Below are 16,102 nucleotides of genomic sequence, written 5' to 3'. Positions count from 1 at the left end.
GTGGGCTAAACAGCTTCCTTTGGATGAGGTTTGGACAAGAAACCCTTTTCTGTCAAGTTGATTTCAGATGAGTTTGTGTAGAACTAGGTCTTGAATGAATAGCCGGGGATGAATTTTGGATGGTGTGGTTCTCCGTTGATAAGCTGGTCTCCAACAAATTTGTATAGAGCCAAGTCTTGGCTGACCAACAATTTCTGAATGAGTTTAGGATGGAGCTATTTTCTTTTCATCAGCTGGTTTGGGGAAAATCTGAATTTGATATGACTTGCATTGAGATGAAGTTGGACTGAATGCAGGTGAACCAGATCATACTCTTTGTTTGGTTCTAGCTTTTCTTTTTTAAAAAATACTTTTTAATGTTTATTCATTTTTGAGAGAGAGAAAGCAGGGGAGGAGTAGAGAGAGCACAAATGGAGGGATTGGTCTTTGACTAGGTCATTGTAACAGGAATAAAGGAGAAGAAGATGGGAACAGACATAGATTGATTTGTAGATATGATGGCAGTAAATTAAGGGAATTGATTTGATGGGTTGTTTTTGCTCTGTGAAATAGTAGGCAAGTTCTTTTATTAAGAATTGAGAGAGAAAGAATGAGACTGAGGTTTTAGGCCAGAGAATACATAGCATAATCTTTTGGAGTATGAGTGAGCATGCTGACAAGAGACTAGTGGTCTGGGGCAGGCATTTCCAAGAATTCCTATCATTCTTCTGTGTGATCATTTCCAGTAACTGTTAATGTCTTGGTTACAGTGGTGAGATTCAGAGGGTTGTTTCCAATGGGATGCCTGCATTACTGTGGGCACTTAACCTTGGTGCTGAGGACAGTCATGGCCTCAGGGCAAGTATGGAACTAGCTAGGGGTCCTCACTTGGGATTTTCTCACTTGGGATTTTTTCCTCTTCCCCACTTCTTCTGGATGACAACCTCACCTTCCTCAATGGAAAAAACATGGAGAAAATAAAAGCCATATTTGAAGAACTCTCTTATTCTTCCCAACATAGTTGCAGCTGGACTCATTTTTCTTTTTGTTACGATGGAAGAAGTATCCATAGTCCTACTAATAGACAACTTCTCTACTTTTGTTCTGGATCCCATTCTGTTTTTACTTTCTTAAAGACTTCCTTTTTCAGTTATCTTCCCATCTCTTTTTCTTGGATCATTTGTATCAGTGTACCAACATGGTCCACATTAAGAAATAACAAACCTCTCTTGACTCTACATCTTCATCCAACACTTGCCTTATTTCTTGACTCTCTTTCACAGGAGTTGTTTGCATTCTCTCTATTTCTTTACCTCCCATTTACTTATTTTCCAATGGCTTCTACCCCACACTTCACTGAAACTGCTCTCTCTTGGGGCCCCTAGTGACCTCCATGTTGCCAATGCTAAGGGACAATATTTGGTCTTCGTCTTATTCAGCCTTTGGGTAGCATTTGTATCCTTAACCACTGCCTCTTTCTTGAAGCATTTTCCTTTCCTCTCTTGGCTTTCATGATACCACTTTACTAGTGTTGCTGTTACCTCCCTGATGGCTTCTTCTAGTTTTCTTTATTGTCTTTAGAAAAGTCAGAGCACCTCAAGGTTTAGTGCTAAGTGGTCTTCCCTTGTATTCTCTTTCACAGTCTCCCTTTCTCTTTCCTTTTCATCTCTTCTTCCACCTCTCTCTTCATGTGATCTCACTCAATTCTATGTCTTTGAATACAATTCAAATGCTGATAACTCTCAATTTTATATTTGTGCCTAGATTTTTCCCATGGGTTCAGATCCGTGTACCTAGAGGCCTACTTGAGATCTGTATCTGGATATCTAATAATTATCTTGAACGTAATATGTTTCAAATTGACTACTTGATTGTGCTCTTTATTCCTCACCAGCTACTTCCTCCCCCCTCAAATTGTTACCATCTTGGAAATGGTACCATCACCTACCCAGTTTTCCAGGTCAAGCACCTAGGATTCATACTTTATTTAACCTACTTTGTCATTTACAGTCAGTACTACTTCTAAAATCCCAAACGTCTTGATTTTTCTCCAGTTCTCTTCTTCCCCCCAAGTCTCATCTAGTTCTAGGTGTTTCGACTTTGGCATTGGCATCATGGATTAGATCATTCTTTTTTTGCAGGAGATAATCCTGTGCGTTGTAGGATGTTTGGCAGCATTCTTGACCTCTACCCACTAGGTGTCAGTAGCATCCTTCCAGTTGTGAAACAAAAAATGTCTCTAGATGTTGCTAAGTGTCTCCTGGTGGGGGGGGGGGCACTATTGCACCCAGTTAAGAACTACTGTTCTAGTCTAAGACACCGTTATCACTAACATGAATTGTTGTGGTAACCTGCAAACTAATCTCTTGACCCTTACCCCTGCCTCCTGGTCTCAGGTACCATTATCTGTGCACGGACTACAACTGACTTCTTCCAGTCGGTTCCCTCTACAGTTCTCTGTCTGTATGCAGCTATTATAGAACATGTTGATCTCCATGCAGCTACTATAGAACATGCTGGATATGCCTTGCCTTATTTAAACTCCTCAATGGCTTTTCATCCAATTTCGAGTAATGTATAAACTTGTTAATATGGTCTATAATCTGTTTTTTTTCTGAGAACCTCTCAAGAGACTAGAGTTTAATGGAATATATAAAAAATTTTTAAAAGACCAAGATCTTTCATAATTCTGTCAGCTGAAGTTCCTGGAAGGAAGAAATAAATCAAAGAAATAGGTTTCCACTAGGTGACAACTGATGTGTTCACTGAACACTCTGCTGTGAGAATCTTTTTTTCTTTCTTTCTTTTTTTTTTTACAAATAGTTTATTGTCAAGTTGGTTTAATATGATCTGTAATCTTTTTAAATGTTTAAGTATTTTAAATTAGAAAAAGTCTTTATTTATTTAAAAAATTTTTAAAGTTTTTTTTCTTTTAATGTTTTATTTATTTCCGAGAGAGAGAGAGAGAGAGAGAGAGACAGCATGAGCAAGAGAGAGTCAGAGAGAGGGAGACACAGAATCTGAAACAGGTTCCAGGCTCTGAGCTGTCAGCACGGAGCCCTACATGGGGCTTGAACCAACGAACCATGAGATCATGACCTGAGCCGAAATCAGACGCTTAACTGACTGAGCCACCCAGGTGCCCCTAAAAAAATTTTTTTAATATCCATTTATTTTTGAGAGAGAGAGAAAGAGACAGAGCGTGAGTGGGAGAGGGGCCAAGAAAGAGGGAGAGAGACAGAGAGAGAGAGAGAGACAGACAGACAGACAGAATCCCAAGCAGCCTCCAGGCTCTGAGCTGTCTGTACAGAGCCTGTGGTGGGGCTCAAACTCACAGACTGTGAGATCATGACCTGAGCTGAAGTCAGACGCTTAACCGACTGAGCCACCCAGGTGCCCCCCAAAAAGTCTTTATTATTATTTTTTAAATTTTTAAATGTTTTTTTAAATTTATTTCTGAGAGAGAGACAGCATGAGCAGGGGAGGGTCAGAGAGAAAAGGAGACACAGAATCTGAAACAAGCTCCAGGCTCTGAGGTAGCTGTCAGCACAGAGCCCAATGCAGGGCTCAAACCCACAAACCGTGAGATCATGACCTGAGCCGAAGCCGGATGCTCAACCAACTGAGCCACCCAGGTGCCCCCAAAAAGTCTTTAAATAATTTAGTTTTTTGTTAACTTCATCAGGTACTCATCTTCTTATAGTTCATTACGTCCTTGCCACTTTGGACTCCTTTTTGTTTTCCAGAAGCATTTCAGAGCCTTTCCCTTTGCTTTTCCATCTCAAATCCTTGATCTCTAGTTGTTTGCCTGGCTGGTTCCTTTAGCTCTTGGATTACACATCTTCTCAGAGAGGCCTTTTCCTGAACACTCTAGTGCCTAAGGAAGTGCTCTCCATCCCCTCCCATCACACCATTTTGCTTGTTTTCTTCACAGCATTAACCACCACTTCTAATGACTTGTTTATGTATTATGTACCTGAATATTTTCCCAGCTAGAATGCAAGTTTCTAATGACTTCTAATGATTTGTTTATGTATTATGTACCTGAATATTTTCCCAGCTAGAATGCAAGTTTCAGGAAAACAAGGACACTGTTTTTGTCCACTGTTATGTTGGTGCCGGGCACATAATAGGCACCTGATAGATATGTATTGCATGAATGAATGAGGTAATTTGGTATAGTGGAAAGGGCAACTGTGTATTAAGATCAGACACATTTGTGTTTGAATCCTGACTTTGGTGCTTGCTGGTTGGATATCCTCAGGCAAATTAAGGAATATTGCTAATCCTTAAATTCTTTGTGTCTAAAGTAAGGATTTTTATTTTCTCCTGAGAGTTAAAGGTTTTTATGGCTCTGAACATCTAGTATTATGTTTGGTATATAGTAAATCCTTAATATTTATTTTCTGTTTAGGGTCTGAGACCCAAGGCTAAGCTGATAGCAGATAGGCATCTGTGGGAAGGACATGTTCACTGGGTCCCTTTATTCCTGGCTTTAAAGCAATAACAGGTCACTTCCTCATAAAGGTGAAGAACTCCTCTCCCTCCATCCCCTACCCCTGGTTCTCCACGTCTGGATTGCAGGTGTCTGTGTTCTAAGCATGTTTGGGTTATAGACTGTCAGTATCACCAGTAAATTATACAGGGGACTCCTTGCAGTGCCTGGGGCTGCAAAATTCGCCAGAGGACATACACAGATTAGATGGTACTGGGAATAGTTTAGATAACCTATCTCCGGGACCCACCCTCTCTCTTTTGCAGACTAGTAGCAGAAGATTTGATGTTCCTGAGATATTAATATGGAGAGTTATTTTTCCCTCTCTTTGTTCACATCTCACTATACAGATTAGCTCTCAATTCTATCTTTGCAAAACCGAAAGAGTGTTAAAAGAGGAGAAAGTTCTTTCTTAACCGACTGAGCCACCCAGGTGCCCCAAAAAAGTCTTTATTTATCATTATTTTTTAAATTTTTAAATGTTTTTAAAATTTATTTCTGAGAGAGAGAGAGAGCATGAGCAGGGGAGGGTCAGAGAGAAAGGGAGACACAGAATCTGAAACAAGCTCCAGGCTCTGAGGTAGCTGTCAGCACAGAGCCCAATGCAGGGCTCGAACCCACGAACCGTGAGATCTTTCTCTAAAGAGAAAGAAGTTCTTTCTCTAAAGTTCTCTATAGAGAAAGAAGTTCTTTCTCTAAAAGGAATGCTACTTCCTTTAAGGCTCAACGCTGTAGCTGGATTTGAAAGTAACGTATCTTTCTCCTTCTACATTTGCAATTCAGTGAAGAGACAAAATTAACCAGTCAGTAATGAGTACTGTTCCTAATATGTGCCAGACACTAACATAAGTTAGAGAAAACAGGAAGAAAACCAGTAAAATATCCACATGTTCTCCAGGACTGTCTCGGAAGCTATCTGACAAAGTTGTGGCATCTGTGAGGATGTTTCTGATTGGCTCTTGTTCAACATATTTACCCCTAGTTGGTTCCTAGGGTCGATCTGTTTGTCTTGGAAGATTATTTGTGATCTTCTGCTCTCATTCTGGAAAAAAGAACCCTGTTTTTCATCTAGTTGATCTTCAGAAACCACGTCTGGACGATGTCTTTTTATTTTGTTTAAGCCTCTGTTGGTGACATCTACACTCTTCTATACTCTTTGTAGCTGCTACTGTACATTAGTAACATAGTTAGCAAGTCAAAGAATGAGATGGAAGTACATCCTTTGTCACAGCTACTTAAGATATGATTAAGCATGTTGTTTGCTTCACTTCTAAACTGCAGGTTTCTAGAATTTTTATTTTTGTAACTTTTTATTTTTGTACTTTTTTATTTTTGAGAGAGAGAGTGTGAGCAGGGGAGGGACAGAAAGAGAGGGGACAGAGGATTCAAAGCAGGCTCTGTGTTGACAACAGTGAGCCTGATGTGGGGCTTGAACTCACAAACCTTGAGGTCGTGCCCTGAGCCAAAGTCAGACACTCAACCAGCTGAGCCACCCAGGCACCCTTAGATTTTACCTTTTAAAGAGACACAGTGACCCTTCAAATAGCAAATAAAGTAACAAATCAAATGAACCAGTAAGCAAACAAAAACCAAACACCAAAGCCAGAATCTGCACTTCAGAAGGGCTGCCAGCAGAGGGCGCCTCTGCAAAGGCCATGTTTTGTAAGAGGCCGGCAGTGCTGTTTTTCTAAAGCCTTGAATACCAACCAGTTCCCTTCTTGTCAATTGTCAGAAATAAAACTCTCTATAAAAAGTTCTGAAATGAAAACAATAGTAAATAATTTTGTAACTTGTAAATAAAAACCTATTTGTAAATAAAAACAATGCTGAACAGAAATAACTTTAATGGAAAATCTGGTCACCAATTTTTAAAAAATAATTTTGCTTTTTTTTCCCCAAAATTTTATTTAAGTTCCAGTTAGTTAACATACAGTACAATATTGCTTTCAGGAGTAGAATTCAGCGATTCATCACTTATGTACAGCACCCAGTGCTCATCACAAGTCCCCTCCTTAATATCCATCACCTATCTAGCCCCCATCCCCCACCCACCTCCTCCATCCACACTCAGTTTGATCTCTATCTTATGGTTTCTCTTTCTTATTTCCCCCCCTTTCCATATGTTCATCTGTTTTATTTCTTAAATTCCCTATATGAGTGAAATCATAAAGTATTTGACTTTCTCTGACTGTTTTCTTTCACTCTGCATAATATGCTCTAGATCCATCCACATCATCGCAAATGACAAGATTTCATTCTTTTTGATGGCTGAGTAATATTCCATCACATATATATGAGTGTGTGTATATATATATACACACACTCATATATATGTGCATATATACATATACATATGTATGTATGTATATACATGTACATATATATATTCACACACACACACACACATATATATACCACATTTTCTTTATCCATTCATTAATGGATGGACATTTGGGTTCTTTCCGTTGTTTGGCTATTGTTGATAATGCTAGTATAAACATTGGGGTGAGAAAGGGGAATCCTCTTGCACTGCAGATGGGAATGCAAACTGGTGCAGTCACTCTGGAAAACAGTATGGAGGTTCCTCAAAAAGTTAAAAATAGAACTACCCTACGATCCAACAATTACACTACTAGGCATTTACCCAAAGGATACAAAAATACAGGTTGGTCGTCCCAATATTCTATAAAGGTTTCTGACCCCAAATCAAATTTTCTGGAACTCCTTGACTAGAAGTTTATTATTTTAAACTTATTTCTCTGTTATGTTTAATCCTGTTAGTGAACTGACTTGACTCTAAAAGCCCAAATCAGGGGCGCCTAGGTGGCTCAGTCGGTTGAGCAGCCGACTTGTTTCAGGTCATGATCTCACGGTTAGTGGGTTCGAGCCCCGCGTTGGGCTCTGTGCTGACAGCCAGCTCAGAGCCTGAAGTCTGCTTCAGATTCTGTATCTCCCTCTCTCTCTGACCCTCCCCTGCTCTCTCTCTCTCTCTCTCAAAAATAAATAAAACATTAAAAAAAATAAAAGCCCAAACCAGATAATTTACTGAAAAAGTAAGAATAGTTTACTCTTGCATATTTTAGGATAACTCATTTGTTTAGAGACTTTCAATTACAAATTACTCTGGGTTTTTTTTTTTTATCTCAAAAGCCACAAAAGCAGCCTCCTTAATTTTATTTTTCAGTGTCTCAAAACAGAGCTAAAGTTCCTCATGGTTGCAGAGCTTTAAATAACTTTAAATGCCCATTACAGTGCTAGTCTCATGGAAAGTGTGCAATGAATGGACTGTAATAGTTTTCCTACTTCGATCATTAGTTGCTCTTTCCACAGGATGCTCCATAAAAAAGGGATCCATGGTCAAAATGAGTCCTGGAGTGGCCACATACTGCAAGGCTTCCTGGAGATTCTCAGTGCTCCAGAGTGTGGTAAAGAGTTTCAGAAGTCCTAGAATAGATGGATATGTTTCTTGTAACATACTTCAAACTTATTTGATTGGAAAATTTATTTTCAGGCAACTACTCTTCTATGAAATATATTTTGAGGAGCACAAAGCACATATATCACTTGAAATTTACTTTTTTGTAGATCTGAATGATCCATTTCTAGCTTTAACTGGCTTTCTAGGAGGTTTTAAGAAGGACCGAAACATGAGTTTCACAGTTTTAATGAATCACATTTTTAAACGCCAACAAACTCATAGCTCTTTTGCATGGATTGCATAAAATATATAGGCTGATTTACACATATTGGACTTTTCCTGAATGTTACTTTTCCTGGATTACATTTTTTGGAAAGTTAAGATTCAACACAGGAATTGTGTGAATCAAGCAGTATTTTGTACAGGAGAAGTCAGCACAATCAGGATTGTCAGCAGAGAGAGCTACAGCTTCCTGTGAGAGAGGCATGAACTTCTTGGTTGTCAAAAAAGAATACACGGGATAGAGTTAAACAGGCAGGGACAGGTTTATTGAAAACTGTTGCAATAGGAGGAGAGATTGAGCTAATTTCACTGCAACAGGGTTTTTAAGCCCTGAGGTGAAGCAGTGGAAAAATATTGGAGGACACTGAAGCAGGGGTGGGTTGGTCAATGTGATTAGCCCGTCCGTATTTGTTAATTGGCATTAGGTAGTTAGACTTGTAGGCTCCTACTTACCCAGAGACTAGGAGATAGGGATACTCCCTTTCTGGATGATTTCATTTCAAAGAGATGCTTCTTAGGTGCTAGAGAATGACATTATCTGGGCTGTAAAACTGGCAAACGGCTGCGAGATCATTTATCTAGTTTTCAAAGTGACAGGAGAAGAATTAGCAATTTTAAATGTTCTAAAGTAAATGCTCCATGTAAAGGGAGGTCAAGGGTCTATAGTCAGGAAAACGCTTGTCTAAAGTTTAGTGAAGTTGGGGGTAATATTGCGTCCATCCTGGTCACCACTCAGAGCTTCGTAGCAGGAACAGAATGTGCCAGTGATGATATATTGGTGAATGAGAATTGTGTCCACCTTCTGGGAATGTATACAAATGTTTCTAGGTCTAGATGTATATACACACATACAAAATGTTGAACTGTCTTTCATATAGTTAACATGGATAAAATGTTGGGGACTGTCTTACTTGTACCAAGTACATGGTTCAGCATAGTCTAAATTATACGTTCCTCAATATCATGGTTAACGTATAATATGAAGACCCTCAGTACATTTTAAGGTTATTTGCCCTTGAACTCAAACAAGGGTTAATTTTCCAGATGCATCCAGAAGTCATGGATAACAAACTCACTGAGCAGTTGAGGAGTCTATCCAACGAAAAGGTGAAATGGTAAAAATAATAATATTTACAGGTTTTCTGATAGTTTAATATTATCATCATCATAATCATCATTTTCTTTATCACTATTAAAGATAATTATTAATGATTTACAGTACATAGGAGCTCATGTCATGCACAGGATAGACAAAACGGTAAAAAAATCTAGAGCCTCTAAGGGTATAGATCAAAGATAGAATTATTTATTTTTCCTCTTCTCTGAAGATGGCTCACCTAGTTGATGGCTTAGTTTCTTCTAAAGAAGTGATCTTTGCCAAAGATAGGAAAATGCAATTTGTTGAACTTCAACAAGGAACTTATTATAATGTAGAAAATTTCTTGGGCGGGATAAAATTGAAAGTAGAAGATTGAATGATTTTTCTAGAAAAAGGCAAGCTTAACTGGAGGCTTGGCTTTTGTGAATCTACACATGGTTTCTTTTGACCATAGATGGATGAACAAACAAGGAATCTCCTTAAAATGCTTTTATTTTTAAATATATCTCTATTATTAATTTTTCTTTAAAATTTTTAATGTTTGTGTTTTTTTGAGAGGGAGGAGGGGCGGGGAGCAAGGGAAACAGAATCTGAGGCAGGCTTCAGGCTCTGAGCTGTCAGCACAGAGTCTGATGCGGGGCTCGAACTCAGGAACTGTGAGATTATGACCTGAGCTGAAGTAGGATGTTCAACCTACTGAGCCACCCAGGAGCCCTTATTATTAATTTCCTAATCATATAAATAGCACATGCTCATAGTTAATATTTTTAAAACAATCTAGATATTAGAGAACTACATAATGTAGATAGTTGAAGTCCTCCATAAATACCTCTGCCTCTCAGAATAATTTTTAAAACTTTGATGAATATTTGTACATATTTTTATTTCATTTATTTAAAAAAATAACTCGGCATAGTTTCTGTGGCATTCTTTTTTTTTAATGTTTATTTATTTATTTTGAGAAAGAGGCAGAAAGAGAGAGAGAGCGAATTCCAAGAAGGCTCTGTGCCGTCAGCGCAGAGCCCGATGCAGGGCTTGAACTCATGAATTAGAAGATCATGACCTGAGCAGAAATCAAGGGTCAGATGCTTAACTGACTGAGCCCCCCAGGCATCCCCTGGACCTTTCCTATTTAAATACATATTATGAATAGCCTAATTAAGAAGTTCAAGGTGATGTGCTGGTAATTCCTGTGTAGGTAAGATTTATGGTTACTGATTTGCTAGGATAACCCAGTAATCTGACCTCTCCTTGGAGTATCTTAACTGTGGGATGGAGAAGGATTCCCAAATTATTATGGTAATTGAAAACTAAAAAGATATATACAATTACTGATTTTCCTTAATGTGTAAAGGAAGGTCAACCCTTATCTTCAACAAAGAAGGGCTAATGGACTGAAAATTAACAATGCTGTCATTTCAGTCATCTTTGGTGATCATGTTAATAAGAAAGTTAGATAAATGCCCATGCTTATGGTAAATGGCTCATTTGTGATTTTCAGTCTTTTTAGTATGTTAACCTTTCAACCGACATTAATCTACTCTTGTGTCAGAAAGGAGATCTGAATTTTATTTGTCCATGTAGGTTCTTTGGGATAAGGTGGTGAAGGTCAAAGACAAATTGTTCCTGATTTAAACCTATAACCATGTCATTTCCTTCTTGCTTTTACAACAATGACATAATTTTAAAGTCAAGTGTCACATTCGCTATTGAACTAGTTTTGGTTCTCAACCTTGGAACTTCCTGGGTGAAATCTGAAATTGGTCCTCCTGCAAGGAGGATAGGAGAGACCAAAGAAAGAGACAGGGCACTCCAGACAGGTCGTGGCAGGTTTAATAAGGGAGCTTACATACAGGCTGATCTTGAGCGGCTACCAGACAAGGAGATTGCCACGCCAGCCTGCCTGAATCTTTTTTTTTTTTTTACAAATATTTTATTGTCAAATTGGTTTCCATATAACACCCAGTGCTCACCCCCACAAGTGCCCTCCTCCATGCTCATCACTCCCCTTCTCCTCCCCCCATACCCATCAATCCGCAATTTGTTCTCGATATTCAAGAGTCTGTCATGGTTTGCCTCCCTCCCTCTCCCTCCCTATTTTCCCCATTCTTCTCCCCCACGGTCCTCCATTAAGTTCCTCCTAATCCTCCTATACGGGCAAACATATGGTATCTGTCCTTCTCTGCCTGACTTATTTCACTTAGCGTAGCACCTCAAGGTCCATACATGTTGCTACACATGTCCAGTNTCAAAGATTAGTTGGCTGTACATTTGTGGGTCTAATTCTGAGTTCTCTTTTGTGGTTCTATACAAATTTTAGGCTAGTTTGTTCTAGTTTTGAGAAGAATGCTGGTGCAATTTTGATTGGGATTGCATTGAATATGTAGATTGCTTTGGGTAGTAATGACATTTTAATAATATTTATTTTTCCAGTCCATGAGCATGGAATGTTTTCCCATTTCTTTGTATGTTCTTCAATTTCTTTCACAAGTTTTCTATAGTTTCATCATACAGATCTCTTATATCTTTGGTTAGGTTTATTCCTAGGTATTTCATGGGCTTTTTGGTGCAATTGTGAATGGGATCAGTTTCTTGATTTCTCTTTCTGTTGCTTCATTGTTGGTGTATAAAAATGCAACCGATTTCTGTACATTGATTTTGTACCCTGCAACTTGGCTGAATTCTTGGATCAGTTCTAGTAGACTTCTGGTGGAGTCTGCTGGGTTTTCTATGTAGAGTATCATGTCTAGATGATTTTTTTTTTTTTACTGAAAAGGAAGTTTAATTTAGGATAAACTGGTTATATTACTTCAAAACAGTTCAATATTCTAGAAACTCTTATTTACATGTCTCAATAAAAAAAATTGCTGCTGATAGTTTTGAACCTTCACAAGTAACTGATACATGTTACTGTAGTAATCCACAATTCTTCATTCAAAGCTTTTAAAAATTTTAACAATCTCAGTCTCGCTCATTTGTTAAAAAAAAATTGAAAGTGAAAATTGTTTTGATTGGGTTAAGGATGAAAAGCAAGAATAGATAAAGCTTTTTGTATTAAAGACTAGTGTTTATACCCCTTTGCAAACTCATTGAAAAAATCACTTCAGAGTGACATCAAACCAAATAGAATTAAATTAAGTTTAGAAAAGAAAGCCATAAACATCTTTGACAGTATTTCTAACAACTTTTTAAATATTCAATAGTTGAGAAAAATTAATGTAAAATTTTAATGTAGTTAAGAAAGCAGTAAGACTTTACTCACATCATGGGTATTTAAGAAAGAAATACAGATACTTGCAGGATAAATGAAGTGAAAGGAGGAAGGAAAAGTTCATCTCATTCTACACACTTTTTTGAGTAACCTTTTCAATCATTTGTCAATCAATGCTTGTGGTATATTAATGAACAAAACAAATAAATTGCTGGCCTATTAGAGTTTGTATTTTAGTGAGCAGACACATAGAATAAACAAAATAAGAGAGAAAATTATATACTATTCTGTGAAATAATAAATGCTGTGGTGAAAAATAAGGATGATAAGGGGGTACTAGTGCTGGGATGGGGCAATTTCCTATTGAAATTGGGTAGCTGGGAAGGGATGCACCACCAATCTTTTGAGCAAAGACTTAAAGGAGGCGAGAAGAAGCTGTATAAATTCTTAGCATAATGTATTCCAGGCAAAGGGAACAGCAAGTGCAAAAGTTCCAAGGCAGGAAATAACTGAGCAACAACAATGGATCAGTGTGACTGAAATGAACAGTCATGGGGAGAAAAGTAAGAAATGAGAGGTAATGGGCAATGGGGAAGCAATCATGTAGGCCTTTGCAGGATACTGTAAACACCATGATTTATATTCAGAGTGTGGCAGGAGAGTTTGATCAGAATAGTAATGTAATGTAACATGGCTGTGTTGAGCAGAGACTGTGGAGCAAGGATGAAAGCAAGGACACCAGCGAAAAGATGCATGAAATAGGCCAGGTGCCAGCAGATCGTGGTACAGATCAGGATGGCAGAAGTAGAGGTGGTGAGGTGTTGATTCTGGATAGCTCCCATGAGATTTCCTGACAAAGATGAGGAGTACAAAAGAACAAGCGGAATCAGATAATTCCGTGATTTTTGACCTGTGCAGCTGGAAGATGCAGTTCCATAAATAGAGATGGGAAAAAAGGTAGGAGGAACTGGCTGAACATGTGGAATAGTGAGGAGCCCAGTTTTGGTCAGAAGTTAAAGAAGCTTAGTATAGGTGGACATCCAAGTATAGGGGCTGACTGGGAGGTTAGTTATAACTTCTTCTTTTTTTAAAGTTTAATACTTATTTTGAGGGAGACAAAGAGAGTGAGCTAGCATGAGTGGGAGAGGGGCAGAGGGAGAGGGAGTGAGAGACCCCCCCCCAAGCAGGCTCCATGCTGTCAGCACAGATCTTGATGTGGGGCTTGAACTCACAAACCGTGAGATCATGACCTGAGCTGAGATCAAGAGCTGGACACTTAACCGACTGAGTCACCTGGGTGATCAAAGACATCCTGACATTTAAAAGGTGAAGCAGATAAGGAGGAACCCAGGAGAAGGGGAAGCAGAGGGGAAGGAGAAGGAATCGACAGTGGTTTTGTGGAAGCCAAGTGAAGAAAGGGATTCAAGTAGGAGAAAGCAACCAACTTTGCCAAATGCAACAGCGGCGGTGGTAGAGCTAAAGGCTGATTGGAGTGAGTTTAAGAAGAAATTGGAGGAGAAAAACACTTGAGTGTAGATACCTTTTCACAGATGGAGAAGTAGCTGGGGGAGGCATGAGGGGAGTTGATAGAGGTTTTCTTTGTTTTGTAAGAGAAGAACAAACGTTTATGTTGTTGAGTATAATCTAGTTGAGAGTGAGATAAGTGATGCTAGGGAAGAGAAAGGGGTGGTTGGGGTGATGTCCTTGAGTAAACTAAAGGCACAAGGTCTAGACCAAGTGGAAAGACTGGTCTCAGCAAGGAGTTTGGACTCTTCAGAAAATATAGGTATGGTTGAGAGCAGGGTGAAAGGAACTTGTGAAGGTTCATTTTTCATTGTTCTATTTTCCTGGTGATATGGGGAGGAAGTCATCAGCTGAGAAGAGGATGGAGGGAGAGGTGTTGGAAGTGGGAGAGGAGAGGGGAAGGTGCTAGTTATCCAGAAGAGTGAAGAAGGGTATGGGTGAGAGGAGAAGCAAGCAGGTGCTAATACTGGTAGGGCAGGAACTCTAATTTGGCTAAGGGGAAGAGCGAGAGCGCCAGGGAAGTTAGGGACCACAAAACGGGCTTAAAGGTTTTAAAGCACAAGAGGGAGAAGCCTGGAAAGACTGAAAGGTTGGTTGAGTGGATGATAAGAGCTTTCGAGGCAGCAGAGGATCAGCACCTGAGGGGATAGAGTTTTGGAAGGATTTTCTATGTGGACACTGGAGTTACCGAGAACGAAGACAGGAGCAGCATCAGAGAGTGATAATGAGTCAGGTGCTGAAACCTTTGAGGAATAAGGACCGGCAACCTGGGTCAATCGATTACTGAAGCAGGACAGGCTGGTAATAGATGTGACGGATGATGGCAAATTCCAAGTTAGTGGTTTTCAAGAGTGTGGAAGGAGAGAACGGGCTGGAAGCAGTGATCAAAAGCCATCAAACCTCCAGGCTTAGCAGAGTGAAGGAAGAGGGGAGAAATCAGCCCCCACCTGAGAGAGGCACTGGGGAAGCCAGAGCCTGATTGCCGTTAGAGTGAGAAAGGATTGGGAACATTTAGAGAAGATGCTTGGGATGTGGAGTCTATCATACTCAGCTTCTATTGGGATTTCTAGCCCATGCGCTACAGGCTTTAAAACCTGAACACCTCACCCACTCAGGCCAAAGTGATGTAATGAGGATAGTTGGAAATTAAAAAAAAAGAAAGAAAAACACTTAGATGCTTTTTCAGTAAATAATTATACCCATATATATCTAACTGAAATTCTGCTTTAAAGGAGTACCTTGATGAGGTGCCTAGCTGGCTGAGTCAATAGAGCACTCAACTCTTAATCTCAGGGTCATGAGTTCAAGCTCCATGATGGGCGTGGAGCTTACTTAAAAAAAAAAAAAGTAATCACTTGATACTTTACATTCCTGCTTCAATAATGCTATTGTTCCAAAGTAATGTTTGGAGCCTCCCTCCCCCCCCCCCCTTTTTTTTTTTTTTTTTGCTATTTGGGCTATTTGCCTTCGTGGCTAATTTATCAAACACATGTGAAAGTATGTATCATTTTTTCCTTTAAAGAAGCCAGTGTGGAGCCCAATCCAGGGTTTGAACTCAGGATTCTGAGATCAAGATCTGAGCTAAGATCAAGAGTTGGATGCTTGACTGACTGAGGCACTCAGGTGCCCCTGTATCTTTTTCTTAATCATCATATTGACTATGCATCACTTTACTATAGTCTTTGGAGTCAAAGATAAACTACGGCAAAAAAATTTAAAAGATTGCAAGTCATTGTCCATGACCAGAATTAGATAAGGATGGGGAATCATTGTGGTCAACAGGACTTACCAAGAAGCATATGCTCAGAACCCAAAGAATTTGGAATACAATTTTCATGCTTAATTATTATACTCTGAAAAAGCCAAAATGATTATTCTGTTAGTCACACTCTTGCAATATTGGAGCAAAATTTTCATTTATTTAACAAGCATGGTTTGGAAAAGTCTCAGTATTTATGATAGAAATAAATCTTTTGATGATGAAGATGAAGGATATTTATAATATAAATCATATACAAAGTTCACTTTTTTCTTTTTCAAGACTCATGAAATAAAATCTCAAATAATTCAAATATTGATATTTTTGGAAAGAGA

Source organism: Crocuta crocuta, unplaced genomic scaffold (assembly GCF_008692635.1).
Source record: "Crocuta crocuta isolate KB4526 unplaced genomic scaffold, BGI_CrCroc_1.0 scaffold1, whole genome shotgun sequence".
Lineage (NCBI taxonomy): Eukaryota > Metazoa > Chordata > Mammalia > Carnivora > Hyaenidae > Crocuta > Crocuta crocuta.
The sequence above is the reverse complement of the archived record's forward strand: the minus strand, read 5'-3'. Positions refer to the sequence as shown.